At 43.1% G+C, this 21,560-nt stretch overlaps 1 pseudogene; it reads right to left on the bottom strand.

Moving 5' to 3' along the window:
- Positions 1 to 967: 967 nt before the first annotated feature.
- LOC144783151 (U11/U12 small nuclear ribonucleoprotein 35 kDa protein-like) lies at positions 968 to 1,763 on the bottom strand (annotated as a pseudogene).
- Between the last annotated feature and the right edge of the window lie 19,797 nt (positions 1,764 to 21,560).

Below are 21,560 nucleotides of genomic sequence, written 5' to 3'. Positions count from 1 at the left end.
GAGAATCTGTGTGTCATGTTTGTCCTGTGGAACGCCATGTCTATTCTGGTATATTATGCAAGTACTTCAGAATAGTGAGAGTACTCCCTCACGTTTGGGTGCTAAAATGTCCATATGTCCACCACTTGTAAGTGATGAACCCGTTGTTGAGCCTGGTTTTAGTGCAAGATTCGGACCATTTGATTGGTGGTGTCAATCTGTCCCATTCCAGGCCGGGCCACAGTCAAAGTCCCCACACCACACTGTTGGTGACAGTGTGGAGCATAGAAGTGCTGGTGACGAAGAGGCATGAATAAGGGCTGCCCAGCGTTCAGTGTATATAGTGCCACTAGTGCTAGGGTTTCATTATTGAGGTTGCCCTCCAAAATCACTTACCGTCCCTTCAAGTATACCCGCAAGTGCAGCACAGTTTAAGGTACTCCCGGGGCCACTCATTTCAAGACGCAGGTCCCTACCTGTGAGAGTTCCTTTTTGGAATTTGTGCTCCACAATGTCAGAGAGTGAGACTTTATCATACACTGAGGACTATAAAAATAAACTTATTCAGGGACAATCAGGTAGTAGTTTCCTATCTTCCACCACTTCCAACATTGACTTGACATTGAATGATAAGGTCAGCTGGTTAGAAAGATTAGAGAAGAAACTCATACGCATGAGACTCTATGGCCACCTATTAATTAAATACCTGCAGGCCAATATCTTTTCAACATCACTGCAAGGTTTATTTTGTTTGTTCAAAGTAACTGAGTTTTCAGGGTTTGGATGTTACTGCAAATGCCCAAACTCAATTACATTATTGTAACTACAATAAAGCACAAATGATCAACAGTTTATGTCACACATGGAACACGTATCAAAAAATGATGAACTCTGTTTTTCCAAGCAGACATTTCGGGAAAAATAGAAAGCTCAAATGATTGGTGAATTTGAGGAAGCTGAAAGTAAAAAAAAACACATTGCCATAGATCTAGTTGTGTTCGTCTTCATCCTTTTGTTTTCTGGTGGGGTTGTCCCTGCTTTTATCTCTCTCCCTCTCCTTTCGTGGTCTCTCCCCGTCTCTTCGTTCTCTATCTTTGCTTCTTTCATCTTTTGAGTCCTCTTTGTCTTTCACACTTTCCCTTCCGCCCCGGGATCGCTCCTTCTGCCACCTGCTGTCTCTGTTCCATTCGTGGTCTCTGCCCCCTTTCCCTCCATTCTCGCACTCTCTCACGAGGAGGTCCATATCTTTCTGAATATCTCTCCAAGTAAGAATTGTTCTGCAAATTGATAGGCTTACGGAAGGGTCTGTCCCGCCCTCCGAATCTTAACTGGCCAGATTCCTTTTTACCTCCAAAGCCTCCTCCAAAGCGCCGCGGGATCCAACCCTTTAAGGTTCTTTCCAACTCATAGTCTACCATAATCTCATTTTGATATATGACAAGTTTATTTGCATCTCGGTGTGCTTTTAATATGGACCGCTGTTACTTGTACTCTACAAATGCATAACCCTTTGAGAATCCAGTTACTAGGTCTCTAACAAGCCAAATTCTTCTTATGTCTCCATATCTGGAAAATACCTCCTTTAATTTCTCCTCCTTTGTCTGTAAATTTAGTCTAGTAACAAAAAGTGTAAGATGAGGGTCTCCACAGACACCTTTATTTGGCACATATCGTGACAAGATGGCCCTTGAAACAGCACGGTCATGTGGTTCCTCATCTGTTCCATCAATGCTTCCTGCTTTTAGAGGATGGTACTCCACTGCAATGGGCGACCAATGATTCATTTTCTCATCACAGTAATCACACGCACAACAGATAGGGACTTCACTGTCACAAACCTCGCCGTAATCTCGCCCAACGAGGAAGTTAGAGAGGAGGGCCAGAAGGCCAATATCATACCTGTGGGCTTACAGCTCAAGAACGAGCCGGCGATCTTTATCAATATTCCCAAATTCAAAGAGAACTTCAGTTTTGTGGCTAACAACTGTTCTCGCCATTGGATGGTTTTAGGAGTAGAAACAGCCATAGAACAAGTAAAGAAACTTCTGAAGGAAATCTCTGACCTCAAACGAGAAATTGCAGAAGACACAGCATTGATTCATGCTAAGGAGGCCCTGGAGCACCTGGAAAGGACGATCAGGGAGTTTGACACCAACACCCAGGCAAGAAAATTGGAGAAACTGTAGAAGGATATAAGATTCTACGACAAGAAAATCACCTACCCATACTTACAGGAAGATTATTACAAACAGGACACTCAGGGGCGTTTTTCAAACAGAGGCAGTTACAGGGGCTACAAAAGATTCACAAATTTTTCAGAGTTCTCAGTCTCCAACAGCGTAGGAAGTGAGAGTGAGCAACCATGTACAAGCCCCGGCTATTACAATCAAAACAACAGATATCAGGTACCGCCACAAGGCCCTGCTTTTTCAGGGGATTCCCAATGGAGAGCTCCCAGGGGAAGAGAAAACCATTGGAACCAAGGCCTGCAGAGGGCCAAGAGCTGAGAGGCCAGAACTGGGGTGTAGGCACAACATGGGGACAGAAACAAGTTTGTTTCCCCCCAGAAAGCCAGGGGGAAATTCAGACCAGATGTCAATACTACCATTGGTAGCCATGAATGAGAGCCCCATCATCAACTTGTCCACATATGAACTTTCATCTGATGAACAGAAGGTACTCAGCAAAGGACTCTCATTTGTCCCAACTTCTCTCCCAAACCTTTTTAACATTAAACCGGAACTTCATCCTTTTTTCCACAAAATCAGACTCATGTATTTCTTTAAAAAATCTCCTTCACTTCCATCAACCTCCCACACAGGTTTAAGGGTGCCATCTACCTTCACACCACTAACACACTCCATGTCTCGCAACATACCGGCATACGAGAGTGTGGTACTTAAGAGATATTATGAAGATATGTTTCGATAAACTACAACATATCAAGAACGGAACGTGAAGCATTGAATTCTCTCAGAGATAACCAGCACATTGTGATTAAATTAGCGGACAAAGGCGGTGGAATTGTAATCCAGAACAACAATGATTACAAATCCGAAATCTACCCACAATTAAGAGATGGCGTGAGCTACACCAGACTGAACTCAGACCCAACTAAAGAAATCAGTAAATCGATTCTGAAAATTACCTACGTGGGACGAAAACAAGATTTCTTATCAGACCTGGAATACAACTACCTTTACAAAAAATAATCCCGCCTTCCAACCATCTACACCCTCCTCAAAGTTCACAAAAATTTAGAACACCCACTGCGTCGTCTTATAGAGTCAGGTTGTGGATCACTATTTGGAGCCATTGTGCAAATATGTGGATTTTTTTCTTAACCCCTGAGCTGAGGCAACAAAAGCATATTTGAGAAACACCATGGAGACCATCAGACTGGTGGATAATCTGCCCTTTGATCCTACACGTAAACTACTCGTGACTATGGACATCCTATCTTTATATACAAGCATCCCACAATTGCCTGCTTTGGAAGTTATGAAGACAGTGTTGGATAAAAGATCTCAAGCAGTCTAGATCCCAGCAAATGTCATAATTAAATTACTAGAGGTAGTCATGATAAGATATGTCTTCTTCTTCCAGGGAGATTATTTCCTGCAAACTAAGGGAGTTGCCATGGGCGCGAGCTTCGCACCGGATTTGGCCATCCTATACATGGATGATTTTGAGAATTCCTTCATTTAGAACAAGGTCAACCCATATATTAATCACATAACATTCTGAAAGCGCTATATAGATGATGTTCTGCTCATCTGGACACAGACCTCAAGACCTTCCAGGCATGGCTGAATGACAGATCAATGGACATCAAGTTCACGATACATTTCAACCCCAAGACAACTGATTTTTGGGACATTTCCATAAAAGTGGAGAACAATTTCCTGTATACCACCCTTTTCAGAAAAGCGACGGAAAGAAACACACTACTGAGATACAGTAGCCATCACCCGAGCGGTTTGAGGGACAACAGGGCCGGCCTTAGGCATGTGCAAGCTGTGCACCTGCACAGGGCCACCACACCCCAGGGGCCACCATGCCAATATATATCCTTAATATATTAATCCTCTGAGGATGGATACATATTTGCGTGGTGGCCCCTGGCAGGGATTTGGCGGCCTCCGGCTCTGTTCCACTTCTAAACACCCTGACCCCCTCCCCTCTTTACTGGCCTACGCGCTTCGCCCCGCCCGGACCCCTCTTCCGGGACCCCTACCTACGCTCCCTGCCCAGGGCCACCATGAGCCTAGAGCCGGCCCTGGGGACAATTTGCTATTTGGGCAATTTCTGAGAATTAGAAGAAATTGTACGCATAAGGATGACTATTTTGAAGAATCTGAAGGATTGCTCCATCGCCTTCTTGAGAGGGGCTACCCCAGAAAACTTGTGAAACGAGCTCGCAAGAGGGCTTAGTTCAACCCAAGGGAAACTTTATTCACACCCAAACTATGCCCCGATGACCCCTCAAATAAAATGATGTGTCACCATTTACTGCACTCGCTGTAATGATATCAGACAGATTGTGAACAATCACTGGAAATTGATCTCAGATAATCTTGAACTAAGGGAACCACCAATGCACTCATTTAAAAAGGGCAAGTGTGTGAGAGACCATGTAGTCCGCTCCCTTTTGGAGACCCCAACACAACCCTCAATCTGTACATTATGAACCCTACCTGAGATCACGGGCCATTACAAATGCGACCACTGTAAGGCATGCAACTTCACCATTGAGACTAGAAAATTCAGTTACAAACAACACACTCTTGAGCTTAAAACTCCTATGAATTGTAATACCACTGATGTGATTTACGCCATTATCTGCCCATGTAATATAATGTATATTGGACAAACACGCCAGAAAGTCACGGTTCGCATCCTGCAACATTGTAGCAGGGTTAGGTGTAATACCCCAGGGATCCTTTAGTAGATTACTTTCACACATTCAATAATTCACCAGAAAGTCTCAAATGGGTGGTTCTTGAAAAGGTTACACTGGGCATTAGGGGTGGCGACATACATTCAATCCTTAATGTATTTGAGTGTGAGTGGATGCACTCCCTGAATAGGTTCTATGATGGGTTGAATGAACTAGATACGACCACTACGCAGTTATCTTGCCTTAACAAGGATTGACCTTTACGGTACTTGTACTCTCATTCCTCTTTGTATCAATACAGTGTACCGAAAATTGCCAATCCATAAGTGCTGACATAGCTTTAGGATATATTCATACTGTCCTTTAAGATGCTTTTTAACATTGTATGCCCGCAGTACCGATGTTTATCATTCTCTAATTGTTCAGAATAACTGTATATACTTATAGGACTGGGTCACCGATTACGAACAATATGTGACGCCGCACTGACACTCACTACGTCTGGCATTCAACGATAGCGTCCTAAGTCTGTGCTTGTACATTCATTTCACTATGTAATAGAGCTCTGTACCCTAAACTGTTATCTTACAAATGTTATGATTGTTACATTCCTATGATGTATCCTGCTCTGGTCTCTTAGTTTTTCAATATTGGATGATCGCAGGGGTGTCACCATTTTGCATTTTGTCCAAAACCGAACTGTGTAATCAACAAAAATGAGACAGGCCACTAGTATAGGCTTTCTAATTTATCTTTTACCACGATCCTCCTCCCAAATTATTCAGGAGCGACACACCCGTTTCCTCACTTACACCCGCCACGTCGGGTGTCAGTGTTGGCATTCAGCGGCTATGTTCCTAACTTGCGCTTTACCGCATGCACGCAAACCGCTCAGCTGTCTATATTGACAGACAACCGGATTCTTCCATCGTGCGCGGAGGTATGTTTTTATCCGACCAGTACTCTGGTTCCAGGATTCACTCTTGTTAAAACCCTGTTTTAAGTCTCGAAGAGCCTATTCAGGCCGTGATTCCGTTTTTGTCTTCTATTTTAGATAGTTTTTGATTAATTCCATTACCTGGAGCATACGGCCACATCCGAAATTTAAAGAATAGGGTTTCTCGCCCATGCTACCCACTTCACTGATTGATCCATGCCAAGTAAGTCTGCAATTTTGACAGGCCCCCTTGGACCTTAATATATCTTTGTCCTCGTTTGAATTACTGATGTGCTCTTATTTCATTTTTAAATGGTTCTAACCGTAACATATATGCGAGCGCTTGTTTTCCTGACTTAGGAGGCCATAGGCCCACCATTGTGATTGAATACACCTACACATTTATGGTGGATACAAGGTGAACATACGTTGTTTTTCGACTTGCCTTATAATTTGTCGTTTCCATCACCTTTAGTAATATGACCACTTTATTTTAAATAACCCATAGGTGTCTCCTTGTGTCCTGATGAAGACCCCGTCTTAAGGACCAAACTTTCCTTCTTCTATCATTGGGTAAGAAACGTCGACTGTCCCTCATTTTTGTACCTGTACCATACTTATCTTCACATATAGACAACAGCGATGGATTTACTGTGTATTTTTATTCATCTGTAGCCAACAATGTGGCTGGACATTTATTTGTTAATGAACCATGTAAATATTGTGTATTTCCCTTTCTCTTTCCTTTAAAACCCTCACCTGAGCACATTTTTTTTAAAATATATTTTTTTAAACAAAACATTAAAACAATACCGCAGATATATCTCAATCAGCGTCTATCTGTTACAGGTGACAAGGATTACATGTGGTAAAGACACAAAGCAACAGGAGTACGAATCCTTCCCATGACCCCCGTGGCAGTCCTCTCCCCCAATATGGGAGGGTGCACAGATCCCCTGGTGGAGTGTAGACTTAGGGGAGTGAACCCCCCACCCCAGCCCCAGTTCAGATGCCGGCTTCCACCTCCCTCTCGTCTTCTTCCATTTCTAAATTGTAATAACTCAGCCATGGTTGCCAGATTTTCCGAAATTTCCACGGGAATCCCCTTGCTTTATAGACCGTTTTTTCAGCTCCCTTATACATACATCTCCATACCCGACCTCCACTCCTTCAGTGTGGGAGGGTCGGTTCGGGTCTCCCTCAGTATCTGGCAATGTCTCGTTTAGCCACTATAAGACACAAATTACTAAGTAAAAGTTGATATCTAGAAATGTCAACATCTGTATTTATGCCTAACAATACATATCTGGGGTTCATCGGGATTTGTACGTGCAGTATTTTATTTAACTCTTGCACTATCTGCATCCAGTAGCGATGTATCGGCTGACAATCCCATAATGTATGAATGAAGGACCCTCTTTCTGTGTGACATCGCAGGCACTCCGGCGTCTCGGCCCTACCCATCGCGTGTAGCTTCGCCCGGTCGTTGTAAACCCTATGAAGGATTTTAAACTGGCCCAGTCGAAGTCTAAACTTAATCGCCACCTTCCTGGGGTGCATCAGGGCAATCTCCCAGTCTATGTCTTCTAGTGGACCTAGAAAGTCTTCCCACTTGCCCCGGAGTGTCTTTAGTTTGTTAGGCATATTATTTATTAGAGTCTTATAGGTCCAGGAGACTGCTTTCTCCTGTATCTCCTCCTACCTGAGCACATTCTTGAGCACCAATTTTTCCTTTTCCTTGGAGCACCTTTGTGAAATTATACAGATGTTTTGCATATCATAAAATGCTAATATAAATATACTTGAATATGACAGTGAAATGAATAATTTATTTATTTCAGGTGATGTTTATTTTATTAACTATTGTAATTTCACTGTGACCACTTCATTTTGTACTGTAGGGGTTGCTCCTGGCATGAGTGGCTTCCAGGTATCCTATGTATCCGTTTTACCGAATAAAGGCCTGCAATTCCCCCCCCCCACCTCATCTCCCCAAAGCCTGTGAGCCAATTCTCCAAGTATAAATCCATGCTCAGGCCCTCTATCCTCTCTATGAGTTCCACTACTTTGTTATTTCGCTTGGAGCGGCACCCTGAGTTGTCCACCGTAGACTGGAGTATGCAGGTTTTCTCCTGAAGCGCTTTTATGAGCGTTTGCGTTGTGGTCACCAAACAAAGGGCCCATAGAATCCATAAATCAATCATCAATATGTAAAACTTGGGTTCCAGGTAAGTTTTCAGACTGCTTTCCGCTGCTAGGAGTTCTGTGAATTTCTCAGTGTGGTCTCGGAGTTTCTTTTGTAAAGTGGTCGTCAAAAGCATTGGGGCCCGGTTAGGCAGTATCCATGCAGCAGATCTTGCACATCCTCCATTTTGTTCCCTCTGGGTTTAACCATATTGGTAAAAGAGACAGCGGGTGTGGGCTCATCAATTGGCTGGTAGGTTCTAACAGCAGATGTTGCAATCGAGTACTGGGGTCCACTAGTGGGAGCTCCACAAGTAGTACAATCCCCCTCTCTGGGTGCGGAAATTATTGTATTGTAATTGCATTTATATAGCGATTACTACCCTGGATGAGGCGTTAAACCTCTTTTTCGGCGAGTAGCACGCTACTCCGGAACCCATAAAGGATTAGTGTTGAATTAGTATATTGAAATATGAAAGTCATTTGAGTGGTGGATATGTTAGTCAGGTATTTGGATTCAGAAGGATTGTGGAGGAATAGGAGAAGGAAAAAGGTTTGCATTTATATAGCGCTTGTTACCCGTGATGGGGTGTTGAAGCGTTCTTTTGTCCAGTAGCATGCTACTCCGCAACCCATAAAGGATTAGAGGTGAATTAGTGTAGTGAATTATGTAAGTAATTTGAGTGATGGATAATAGTCAGTTATTTGAATTGAGAAGGATAGCGGAGGTATAGAAGAGGGAAAAAGGTTTGTATTGATATGGCACTTCATACCCCTGATGGGGTGTTGAAACACTTTTTTGGAGAGAAGCACACTACTCCAGACCACAAAAAGGATTAGGGTTGAATTAGTATAGTGAAATATGAGAGTAATTTGAGTGGTGGATATTAGTCAGTTATTTGGATTGAGAAGGATAGCGAAGGGACAAAAGTGGGGAAAAAAGGTTTGCATTCATATAGTGATGGGTACCCCTGATGGGGTTTTGAAGAGTTTCTTTTGGCAAGTAGCACGCTACTCTGGAACCCATAAAGGATTAGTGATGAGTTAGTATAGTGAAATATGAAAGTAATTTGAGTAGTGGACATGTTAGTCAGTTATTTGGATTGAGATGGGAGGGGAGAGATAGAAGACGGATTTATATAGCGCTTGCTACCCCTGATGAGGTGCTGAAGCGCTTTTTCGGCGAGTAGCACGCTACTCTGGAATCTATAAAGGATTAGTATAGTGAAATATGAGTGGACATGTTAGACTGTTATTTGGATTGAAAAGGATAGAAGAGGGAAGGATTTAGACTTTTTTGTTTGTTTTGGAGGTCATAGCAGTAGGAGGCTTGGGAGGAGTAAAAGGGATGTGGAGGGTAAGAGTCAGAGGGAAGGGTTTAGAAAATCTTGTTTTGGGGGAATCAGTATAGTAAAAGAGGTATGAGATGATGCAAGGTGGGGTAGAGTAGGGAAGAGTATGGGTTATCAGTATTTCAGGGACAGTGTTTCTCTCTATTAGGGTTGGGGCTTTCACGTATTAATCACAACAGGAGCCTAAGGGAAACACAGGGAAACAGGCCGTCCCCCACTCATATCACTTTCTGGACTAATGGCCTTCCCTTGTATATTGTGTGGTCAAAGACCCAAATTAAATTCTACTTATTCTATTATCAAGCCAAGGATGCTCATCAACCTTCTAGCTGCATGTGCTGATCCCAGTCACTCACTTGGTGAGCCCACTTCACTCACAGGGTGAGCGGAAGCCAGACCATTGCTCTACGACGAAGACCGACCGTCAGGCGGGTAACGGGACTCACTAATGGTGTAGTGGTGTCCATCAGGCGTAGATTCTTCTACGGGGGCCGGGTAGGCTCATAACAAAAAAGGCCACCTGGTACAATAAAGGGAGAATCCAGTAGTGCAAGATTCACGCTGACCCGGAAAACCCTGATGAAATCACCGGTAAAGTATATAGAGGTGATGAAACATGTTGGTTGTTGTTTTTAATAGAGTGAGCAAACAGCACAGAATAAAGGTGTAGTTGCCAGTTTAGCTCAGCTCTTTTTAACATAGTGGTGGTATAGAACTTGAATTCCTGGGGTTCTAGCACACCTCCATAGGGTCATTTAACATATGATACACACTTTGGTTTCATTGCACTTTTTTATCCCCTTTTCTTTCATGGTTGACAGTAGCTGATGATGATAAGTGGGGATCCAGGCGAGTACCAGCCTGTTAGATCCTCCCCTGGGTGTTGCTCCCGTGAGGCTCTGTCAACCCCCCCTCCCCCTTTTTTCCAGTTAGAAGGGTGTAGTGAGGGAACATGAGTAGTCGTGGGTGACACACACACACACATAGGGTCTTAAGCAATAAAGTGAGTGACTGGGATCAGCACATGCAGCTAGAAGGTTGATGGGCATCCTTGGCTTGATAATAGAATAGGTAGAATTTAATTTGGGTCTTTGACCACACAATATACAAGGGAAGGCCATTAGTTCAGAAAGCTTTCACGTATTATCCAGGGCCTGGGCTTTGTGCAGTATGGCGTCATTTACATTAGTTTACAGGTTACATACTCCACACACCAATATACCATGCGAAGTCACCCCACTCGTGTCAGGAATCACTTGCTACAATGTGTTGTGTCACTTTGACCCTCGCCCCCATACTGCGTTTCTGTCAATGATGTGCATAGTTCGTGTGGACGGCTGCTCTTACGGCTTCCTGCCGGCAGCCTTCATTCCCTTGTGGCATCCCCCGCGATGCAGCGAGCACACTCTGCAGTACCCAACTTAGTCACCTGTGTAGCCACCAAGGCCTCAGTCAGGCACATGCACCTCTCACGTGTCCCTCGCACAGAGGATAGGCTGCGGCTGATACAGTGCTCTGGCTTTTGGTAGGAGTACCTGTGTTCTCTCCCAGACTGCACGCCGAGGGTCATTCAGCTTCGGCTCTGCTCAGTGTACTTGCAAATGATAAGTGCAGTGTGAAGTGTGTACAGTGGAAGGCAGCACGGTCTGTTGGCCGTTCTTACCACTTCTCGCCAGCGTCCTTAATTCTCTTGTGGAGTCTTCCACAATGTTACTACTGCCCTCAGTGGGCCTTCAAAAATCGTTTGTGGAGCCAGTTGGGCCTCGGTGGGTGCATGCACCCTTCAGGTATCCCACCTCTTGCACAAGTTGCAACCAGTACTTTGCAGCATCTGCCGCGTTCTCTCCTAGGCTGTGGTTTGCTTAGTGTTGGTCCAAGCTCACTGTCGCGGAACGCGTTCCGGATATGTGCCATGAGTGGACTGTCGATACAGCCCCCACGCCCCAGGAATTCGTATGGGAGGGGAGACAGAGCCGATGGACCAGGATTATTTCATGCGGCAGGACGGAGCACGTGTTTATGTGACTAGTCCAGTTGCCATCTCGGACCCCCCCTAGATTATACATGTTAAACACAGTAAAAATAAAAATAAATTGTTGCATCCCCTGAACTCAAGTAATCCACCTCCCTCAGCCTCCCAGGTAGCAGGGGCGGCTCTAGGCTCATGGGGGCCCTGGGCAGGGAGCGTAGGTAGGGGGCCCCGGAAGAGGGGGTCCGGGTGGGGCAAAGCGCGGAGGCCAGTTAAGGGGGGGGGGGGATTAAGGGTCTTTGGAAGTGGGACAGAGCTGGAGGCCGCCAAATCCCTGCCAGGGGCCGCCACGCAAATATGTATCCATCCTCAGAGGATTATTATATTAAGGATATATATTGGTGTGGTGGCCCCTGGGGTTTGGTGGCCCTGTGCAGGTGCACAGCTTGCACATGCATAAGGCCGCCCCTGCAGGTAGCTAGGACAACAGGCACACGCCAGCATGTATTGTAGCTTGCAAACACCTTGGTCACCCACATACATTTATGGTAAATGTGCTTGATAATATATCAGTGTTCTCTCGGAACCTTAAAAACATTGAAAACACCTTTGCAGTGTTCTTCAAGGTTCTGGGAGAACACTGCTATATAATCAAGCACATTTACCACAAATGTATGACTGTCTCTGAATACATTAATGACAAAATGTTTGAAAGAAGCAGGGGTGGTGCAGAGACCAGGGTCAGATTAGGACCAAAAATCAGCCAAGACAACCCAAAAAAAGTGGCCCACATTCATGGAGTGCAATCTTTCACCAACATTTCTTGGTTAGTATCAGTGGGCTAAGTTTGTGAGAAATAAGTGGTACATAAAGCATTTTAAATCTTGAAGGATGAGTAGCAATAGTGAAAACTGGAAACATTGTAGTTGTAAAAACTGAAAACGTACTTTCAGTGTCAACTACTCGTACAGGGTTGTGAGCATTTCCTCTCCCAATTAACTGTGTCTGCGACCCTGATTATCACATAAATCAGAAATCTTTAATTTTTCGTGGAGGTTCACCCTTGTTTCTGCCCGTTTTTTCTTTTTTACAATACCAGCAATGAAATACAATCAAATATGTAATTGGTACAATAAAAATTATGCCTACCCTCGCAGTAGTCTGAGTCAGTAAATCTGTTTAATGGCTGACATAGGCACTCAGAGGCAAAGGTGATTTAAAATTGGAAGTAGGAGAGATTATCTGGAGTTCTCTCCATAATACATGCTCAATGTTTGTAAGTAAAAGTTTGAGAATCAGCCATTAAAATATATAACTTCCAAACGCTTTCAAAAAGCCTTACCTTTTTTCTAGTCTTCAAGAGCAGAAAGGGTGGCCTTGCTATTGAAAACGGTCATGTCACCATCCAGGAAAAACAACAGAAGAAGCTGACATGGCTGTTTTAGAGACAAGTGCAACTGGCAGACAGTACTCGGTAGTTCAGCATTGGCCATATTTGAGAAAAGGTTGATAGCTTTCTTCCGTTTCCAGTCGAGCATAGCTGGTGAAGATGGCAACGCAGGGACAGGGCAGGTAGTACTATGTAAGGGTTCCAAGGAGAAAACGTTTGGAGAGGTGTCAGCTCAGCAACAAAGTATGAGCTGGCAGTGTGTCAAAAGCAGCCTGCAGTTGAGATGTCAAGGCAACGGGTAGCAGGCAGGTGTGGACTCCAGCCTTCAGCAGGTCACTGAGGCAATGGGTGGGCCAGGTACGTCCATCTCCAGGTGACAGGCACTGAGTGCAGATAGGTTTCTGCACTTTTCTGGTCTGACCTGCGTCTGCTACCAACTACACTTTAATGTTCAGAGAAATCGTGCCTTTGATAACATCATCATAGCATGAGCCGGTCTGGTGATGCAGTGGGCTTATATATAAACTGCAGGGATCTGTGTTTGACTTCTTGTTCACCGATTTAAGCTCTGACCAGCACCCTCAGCCTTTCATAGTACTGAGGCTGACAACATGAGCACCACTGAGTTGGGTACAGTGCAGGAAAAGAAGGGAACCAGCTGGATTGAGGATACAGCAGCTGATATTGAGCTGGACCTGAGATCCGGGTTGGCCCCACTGAAATATTCAGAATTTGTTCTGGTAAAATTTGCTAGTTGCCAGAGGCGCAACTAGAGTCAAATTTCGGGGCGGGGGGTTAAGAAAAAATGTCGTGGGGGGGGCTGAATCTTTAGGATATCGGCAGAGTCGAGCTGCAGGGGCTCTTAGAAGGAGTGAAACAACAACAAAACACCATTAACATGCACAAGGTCTTTTAAAGACCTGTGAAGTGCTCGGTTGCGGCTGTGAGCGGGCCCGGGAAGTGTCTCATCCCGGGCTGCCACACACGACGGGGGGCTGAAGCCCTTTGAGGCCAATGGGTGTTGTGCGCCTGTGTAGTGTAGTTCCTATAGTCCCAATAGCTTCTGCGCGTTGGAATAATATCTTCAGTAGTGTAGACGTAGGACTGACGTTAACTAGGTCTCTACTGACTATATTAGACTTAAGTTTTTTGCCAGCTAGCTCCGAGTTTACTAGAAACTTTCTCGAATAAGCGAGGAGGAGTTTAACCTCCCTGGATAGACAAGAAGGGATTTCGTTTCTGACAACCATAAAACATGACAACTTTGATCTCCCTGAATAAGAGTATATCTCTAGAGTCGTGTGAAAACAAAAGACAGCTATTTCACTCAGTCAATAAGTGCGTACTTAGTTTCACCAGATTGCAGAGAAAAAGAGAGACGGGCGTTTTCAATAAAAGGTGTTATTTATTGAGCAGTCTCTTTCCTCATACAAGAGAAATGAATTGCTACAATTGCAATACTTATAGTTAAGTAAAGTGCATACAGTAAAAGCAGGATTATGAAATAATACTGTAAAAGCATTGATATGGTTTCTTAGCCATATGATACTTTAAAATGGATAAAATAGATACATACATATATACATTGACTACTCGTACTCAACTGGTGCTTCTAACTACGCCTACCCCGGTGTACCTGACCTAAGTCTAATACGTGGGAAGGAGTAAGTAAGTAGCAGTTTAAGTTAAGTTTGTTTTGCCAAGGCTCTGACTCAAGAATTCTCTGTAAGGGTTTAGTCAGTTCAGTGCCTGGGTATTAGAAGGCAGGAGGGCTGGTATCTCTCTCTCAGGACTCGGTATCCCAGTCACCCGCAAGGGTAAGCTGGAAACCCCGGAGGCTGGATTTCTCGGCAAGAGAAAAGACAGCGTCTTTCTCAGCGCGTCAAAAGGGAGGGGCAGTGTCCGTGGGCTCTCGCATCAGCTGGGCTCTCGGGCAAGTAGTAGCTGCTCCAGATTCATCACCACCGTGTGTTTGCTTAAGGCAACGTTGGTATATTTATACCTGAAAGGTGCCGGGTTTGACGTAAGGCTGGACATAAGACGTCAATAAAAGATGTCACTAAGAACTGGTCGTTCTTACAGTGTTTTACATGAGTTCTTGGACGAAATCAAAACAACGGCAGCGGGGATTTCCCAGGTTGCTGGAGGCTTGGATTTCTTTAAGAACTCGGTGTGCTTTCTAGGGGGCTGGAGGAATAGGGTTTCTTAATGTGACAGCATGCGCTATGACTGAATTATGAAAAGGGTTTCTATGCCGTTGTAGGGATATTATTGATTTATAACCACACAAGGGCAAAGAATAGGAATATCGATTCAGGTACCTAGATAAACACACTACACCCACTCCACGAATTCATGTCCATAATTACTAAACTAAGCAATAGTAAACATATCTAACGGTGCATGTGTATACAGATCCACCCCAAAATACATTTTTTGCATCTGAAATGGCATATGCGAAATACACGAAAAATGACTATAGGTACAGTATTTCAAGCAGAGTAATCATTCATAAAATAGGATGCCTATATATCAGCGGAATGATTTTGCGAAAATTACACATGAAATGGCTCTTAATACAGAAAAGAAAAGTGCAAGACCATTTCATCACATATAAATACAGTTATTTGTAAATATGCTAGAGGCTGAGGTAATATATTGTCTCTAGAGTTCCTAAAAATAGAAGCTCTGTTCTCTAAGAATAGTTCTACTTTAAGCAGAGGACGAGTGCCAAAAAAAATCAAATATTTTGGAATCGGGGAAAAAAATTATTTCGTTTTTCAGGGGAAGAAGCCAAAACAGTTCCAAATATTTCCAGAAGCTTTTGTTTTTCAAAGCTGAAGGCCAAATTCAGAGTTCAGGGAACGCTGAGTGCTCGTTTGCTTAAAAGTTATTCTTTTTGTTCAGGGGAGAACATCATTTCAGACAGACTTTCAAAAAAGCAGTTTACCGCTTCAGGTGAAAGTTCGACCAAGTTGGAAAATGCCGCAACTATGCAGTCGTGAGAATGATTGCTATCATCGATGTATTGATCAGCATTGCTCAGAGAAGGTCGTACCTGGTTGATGCTGCTCTCATCTTGTACTTCACTACCCTTTAATCGCTCAACGAATGCCGTCATCAGGATGGGTAATCGCTGGGGACAACACGATGCATGAGCCGTTACAGGACTTAGCAAAGTATCTGTATCCAATGGTACTTCTGATTGTAGTGTAAGACAGACGTCCAACACGCATTCTTCTCCGCATAACATACATCGTAGCACAGGTAAGATACAGTTCTGCCAGATGGGTCTGAATGAAAGAAACCAGGTCATATTCAGATCTCTTAGCCGGGCTAATCTAAGGCCTTAAGTTATGCGGTCCCGATAGCGTATAGCTAGGATCGTTTCTTCCATTGTTGCTGGAGTCTTGTCTGTGACATGGCTTGCCATAACGAAGCAGGAGTATCAAAAATAAAATGCCTGCTACGAGTCCCAACAGGAGTGGAAGGCCAAGGATCGAATGGACAAAATTAGGAAAGATGCCCAGGACTGCTTTGAAAGGTGTCAACAGTCCCGAAAAAATTGTCTTAAATACACTCGGGATACCATTCGTATCTGAAATGTTTAAGATTTGGTTTAGCATTTCTGCGAAATGTAAGGGGCAATTTGTTGATAATAGTGCATGTATCTCTGTTGTTGTCCTTGCAACCTGGAGATCATACGTTTCTTTTGATGACGTCAAGGGCACAGGCGTCTGTAGAAGAACAGACTTCATTCTGCTTAAAGTATCAATTCGAATAGAAGAGATTTTAAAACTGGGCCAAATTTTTCCCTCCCTGTCTGGAGTGTCGTTGGGATACAATACTTGCATACAACAAGTGACCATGGACGAAACGCTTACAAGATAAGCTTTTCCTGGCATCAAGCCACAACATCTGTGGTCCACAATTAGAATGTAGCTCCCGTTCGAAAGCCGTCTAAAGAATGGCTCTATTCGAGTTGCAGGTGTGCCAAGCTGGTGACATGAAAGGTTATTTGAAGTCCCCTCACAGGCCCCATGTAGATTTATACCCTGACACAGAAGTATACCACTTAGTGATTTTTCACAATTATCACCACTAAGAAATACCACTAAGAAATACATTCTGTCCTTTTTCACTATAACATGTGTGTGTGTAAGGTAATTTCCATGATGACTTAATGTATCCTTTACCCAACCTTTCATACTGGCCTTCCTGTATATACTTTTGGCAGTATCGAAATTGGAAAGTTGTTATCGGAATAGTTATGATTCCGTGTATTATCCATTCGATGACAGGTCGTTCTGACATTGTCAATGGTAATCTCTCAAGTTTTTCAATGCTCAGAATTGTATACTCTGCTCCTTTTTGTGCCAAGCTGATTTGTATATCAGTAAGGTTAAAGATAGAGAACAGTGACGTTGTGTTGATTAAACGCCAAGGCACGTAGCCTGAACGCAGATTTTGTAACGTCCAGCCAAGCTGTACAATAGAACGCAATTGGGACTGACCATGTTGTAACATTAGTAAGTCCTGCTCTATTATATCGATTGCAGATGATACAATACTGTCCAGTGAATATATTCTGGAAGACAGAGTCATTAACCCATTGTCCACAACAGAAAGTGATTTTTCCAAATTAATACGGTCAATTTCCCGTATTTTCTCTGCTGTTTCAATTTGAGTTTCTTTCCAGGCTTTGTTATAAGCTGCATATATAGAGGCCGCTATGAAACGTTTTTGACGCTGTTTGCGTGGTCCCATAATGAAATCACGCGAGTCAGCACCTTCTTTAAGTAAAGTTAAGGGTTTCTTAATTTCTGCCAGTGTGGATGTCTGTAGCCATTCAAGGCAGAGTTTTCCTACACTGTATGTTGTAACTATCCCTGGATGTTGTCTCTGGGAGTATCTAGGGTCTGGCCTGGTCAATTTGAACCCCTGTATTTTGTTCAGGAATCTATCTTGACAGTTATTTGTGTCTGTGGGCCAGATCAACCATTTTTTCAAATCAGGATCTGTTCTGTTTTGGTTTAAAATATGGGATACGTCTATCTCAACATCTGTAGTGCTATTACTGTCAGGTGTTGGCTTTGGAATAGACGGTTTGTATAAGTCTTTAATTTTGGCTAGGCCAAGACAGGTTGTTTGTTGAATTGTGTCATTCAAAAATATAATTTGTTCTGGGATCATGCAGGCTCTGAATAATGATTCTATTCCATGGACTTGCCAATCTTTGGTACCCCAGATGGTTTTTGTTTCAATGTTATTTTTCCAAAAATCAAAACCAAACGTATTCATTTTTTCAAAAAATGTTTCTGAATAGATGAATTTTTGTATTTGTCAGCATGGTTTTCATTCCTGTCTTATTTAACAGTTTGAAATAAAACGTTTCTGCTTCACTTGTGTTAAACCCTGAGAAGTATGGGAATTTCTCATAAAATGTTTTTGAACTACCTTTTGGTGGAGTTGCACAATGTTCCCATTGATTATAATTTAAAACATTTCTAGGTTGAGCAGATTTATGCAAATAATGGTTAGCATAGTGATTGTAGCAGTACATCTGTTCATAATTTAATGAACCCTGTAAATAATTATGTTCTGTAAATTTTGCTGACATAACTAAGTCTGACATCATATCATTAATACTTTCAAAGTCCCAATCATCAGAGAATGTGCTCGGTTTTACAAAGTCACTTAATGAAACCTTAAATTGATGAGGATACTCCAAGAGCTCGACCGGGCCATATATTTCGTAATCTGTTTTGTCCCATGCTACCCCACTCGGTATCGGATTGGCTGTGAAGTTTACTGAAGAAAGTTCTCTTTTCTCGATGTGTGAAGACTTGTGTGGCTTTAGGACCAAGTTGATATTCTGGCTTGCTGTGTCCATTGTAATATATTTTCCCTCAATGAAGTGTCCCAAGCATAGCACCATGATGAGCCAAAGCAGGAGGAAAAGTACACCCAGCACCACCCAAAATTCAATCCATGGGGAAATCAGATAGGTTTCTTGTAGTTGATGAAAGAGTTCTTTAGTTTTGTCTTTAAAAGTTTTTGTTGTTGTTGGCTGTTCCTCAGGTTCGCTCGGATCCTCAGAAAAGTCATCGAAATTGATGAAGTAGCCTGATGCAGTTCTGTCAATTGTTGGAATTGCTTCTGGATTTTTCTTTGTTTCATTAGCATAGTCTGTGGCTACATCGTTGTAGACAGGTGTTTCTTGACGAATTGTTGCAATTTGGGTTTTAAGAGGCATAAGTTCCATGGCTTTGTTGCATAGTCCTCGTTGAGTCACTGTAGGTTTATCAAATGTGATTAGTCTCTCAGTTTGAACCTCTTGATTTGTAGCAAACTTTGGTGTTCTGCTATTTCTTGGGAGTCCACTTGGCCTACTACTTATTATTGGCCACATGATTGTGGTTTAACCAGGTCGATGGATACAACTCGGTTCTCCTTTTTACCAGCAAGGGGCGGTAGTACAACTGATCTTGTTCCGTTGACAGCTAAGACAGGTACTGCTTTTCTGTAAGAAGGCCCAAATTCCTTCTTCACCACGATTTTCTCTCTGACCAGATCCCCAATCTTTGGAATCCAGACAGGCCTTGCTGGGACAGGTGGTTTCTCTTCAGTGGCTGTTGGCTGTTGTTTCAACTTTATGTTGCTCAGGTCTTTTCTTGTTTAATTTAAGTCCTGTAAAATAGCCAAACGATCTTTGATATCAAAGCATTTTCCTTCTACCACTGAAGTCTGACTATCGAGGTCCTGGATATGCATTCTAGTCCCGAACAATAGTTCGTACGGACTGAAACCTTTTAGAGAATTTCTTGGCAGATTGTTAAGACTACGTTGGACACTTATTAAATGTTTGACCCACCCAACCCCCGAACCTAATACCTTTGCCGTTATAGATTGCTTTATGTCTCGGTTTTTTCTTTCCACAATCCCGTTTCCCTCAGGATGGAAGGGACAAGAATACCGCAATGCAATGCCCATGCTGGTCATGGCCTCCTTATAAGCTCGAGAGCTTAAAGCAGGATCCTGGTCAGAATGTAGCATGCCAATTGCGTCTATGCCGCTATAGACTCGCAAATCTTTTATAACAGTTCAGACGTCAGCCGAGAGCTGGGGTCTACATTTTAAGTGAAACTAGTCTCTTTATGTTAATTTGACGCATTATTCCTACTGGCTTTTGCATATAGATAGCATTGTCCTATCTAAGCGAAGGGCCATGGCAATACACCGGCCGGTTCGCCACTGCGATCTCTGTTGCAGTCTGGGCAGTTTATTGCGAATTTGTAATGTTGTAGGCTCATTCCTGGCCACCAGTATATTGATTGTAATTCTTTCAGAGATTCCTTAATCTTAAGGTGTCTTAGACCCTCACCCATATGTGCGTCTGCTATTAACAATACTCTCCTGTTCGTGTTTGGAATTACCCTATCCCCCACTCCAGGGATTTGAGCAAAAGGAACTGAGTTTGCATCGATTATGTATGTATAATTGAGTGGATAGTTGACGGGTAGCGCTGCACAGTCGCCTTTTGATGACGTTTTTACCGTCAGCATCGTTTCCCCGTCTATGTATTTTCCTGAACGCTTTTTTGTAGCTACGGAAGCCGGCTTAGTTGCTTCCGCTGTGGCTGTCTCAGCCAATGAATTCCCTGTAACGTGAACGCCATCACGTTCATGACTCAATGAATGTATCACGTGAGTCTTTTGTAGTTCTTTCTGCAAAAGAACAACCAGTTCCCAAAGCGTTTTATGCTTGATTGTGCCACCTTTTGCATCTTTGAAGCCGTTTTGAACCCAGTTCTGCAAGTATTCATTATAAGACTGAACGCAATAATATGAATCGCATACTATGAGTGTGGGGAATTCGCGATCAGTATTTTCAAGCGCCATCTTAAATGCTAGTAGTTCAGCTCGCTGAGCTGTACAATCTCCTAGAGATTGTGTTTTAGTGACCAGTGGTCTAAATTTTCCTTCGTGCCAACGATCTTTAACAATCGCGCACGCAGCACTGTAAGCTTGTTTACCCCCAACTGCGGGCTGTGCTGATCCGTCTGTATATATTATACAGCCGTAGTGTTCAAGAGGCAAGATTTCGGTCGGCAGAGGACATTCAAATTCATATTGGAGAAATTCTTGTGTTTTTAAATTAGGATCAAATTCGTAGACGTCTGTTGCAGCAAGAGAATTAACCCATTGTATCCATCTAGGATGTAGCGCTTTAGCATTTGGAATGCTTGCCTTTGTTACCGCTTCTAGAGCTGGTACTGGTGTAACGATGATTATTCGTTTACCTTGTGCTAGGGCTCTTTCTTTTGCTACCGCAGTCTGAACCGCGGTTAGAATTTTTTCAGTTGACCTAAATTTCATTTCAGCTTTTGTGTACAAATGTGATTTGTATGCTATTGGTACAGTTTCTCCCTCATTAGAGGTTAGGTATGTGAATCCTTATCTTCCTGGGATGACCCGGATCACAAGGTTGCGTGTGTTATCGCGTGTTTGCAATTTTGTTTTAGCTAACATGTCTGTTTGCAATGATCTCAAAATTTCTGTGCGTTTTTGAGTCCAATAGATTGTTTTAAAATCTGGTTTTATTAATTCATAGAGAGGTTTAACCCTCTCTGCATAATTTAGAATGTAAGTTCTTCCGAAATTCAGGAAACCTAGAATTGATTGTAAGTTTTTCAGCGTTCTTGGTGCTTGGATTACAGCACATTTCTCTAAGAAATTGTCTGCCAGGCTTTTGCCTTCACTTGATAATTCATATCCTAAAAACAGGACAGTTAGATGGGCAATTCGTGACTTTTTAAAGTTGAATTTGTAACCCTCAGCTGCGAACCC

The sequence above is a fragment of the Lissotriton helveticus genome, chromosome 9, assembly GCF_964261635.1.
Source record: "Lissotriton helveticus chromosome 9, aLisHel1.1, whole genome shotgun sequence".
NCBI classification, from domain to species: Eukaryota; Metazoa; Chordata; class Amphibia; order Caudata; family Salamandridae; genus Lissotriton; species Lissotriton helveticus.
This window is presented reverse-complemented; position numbering and strand designations above follow the sequence as displayed.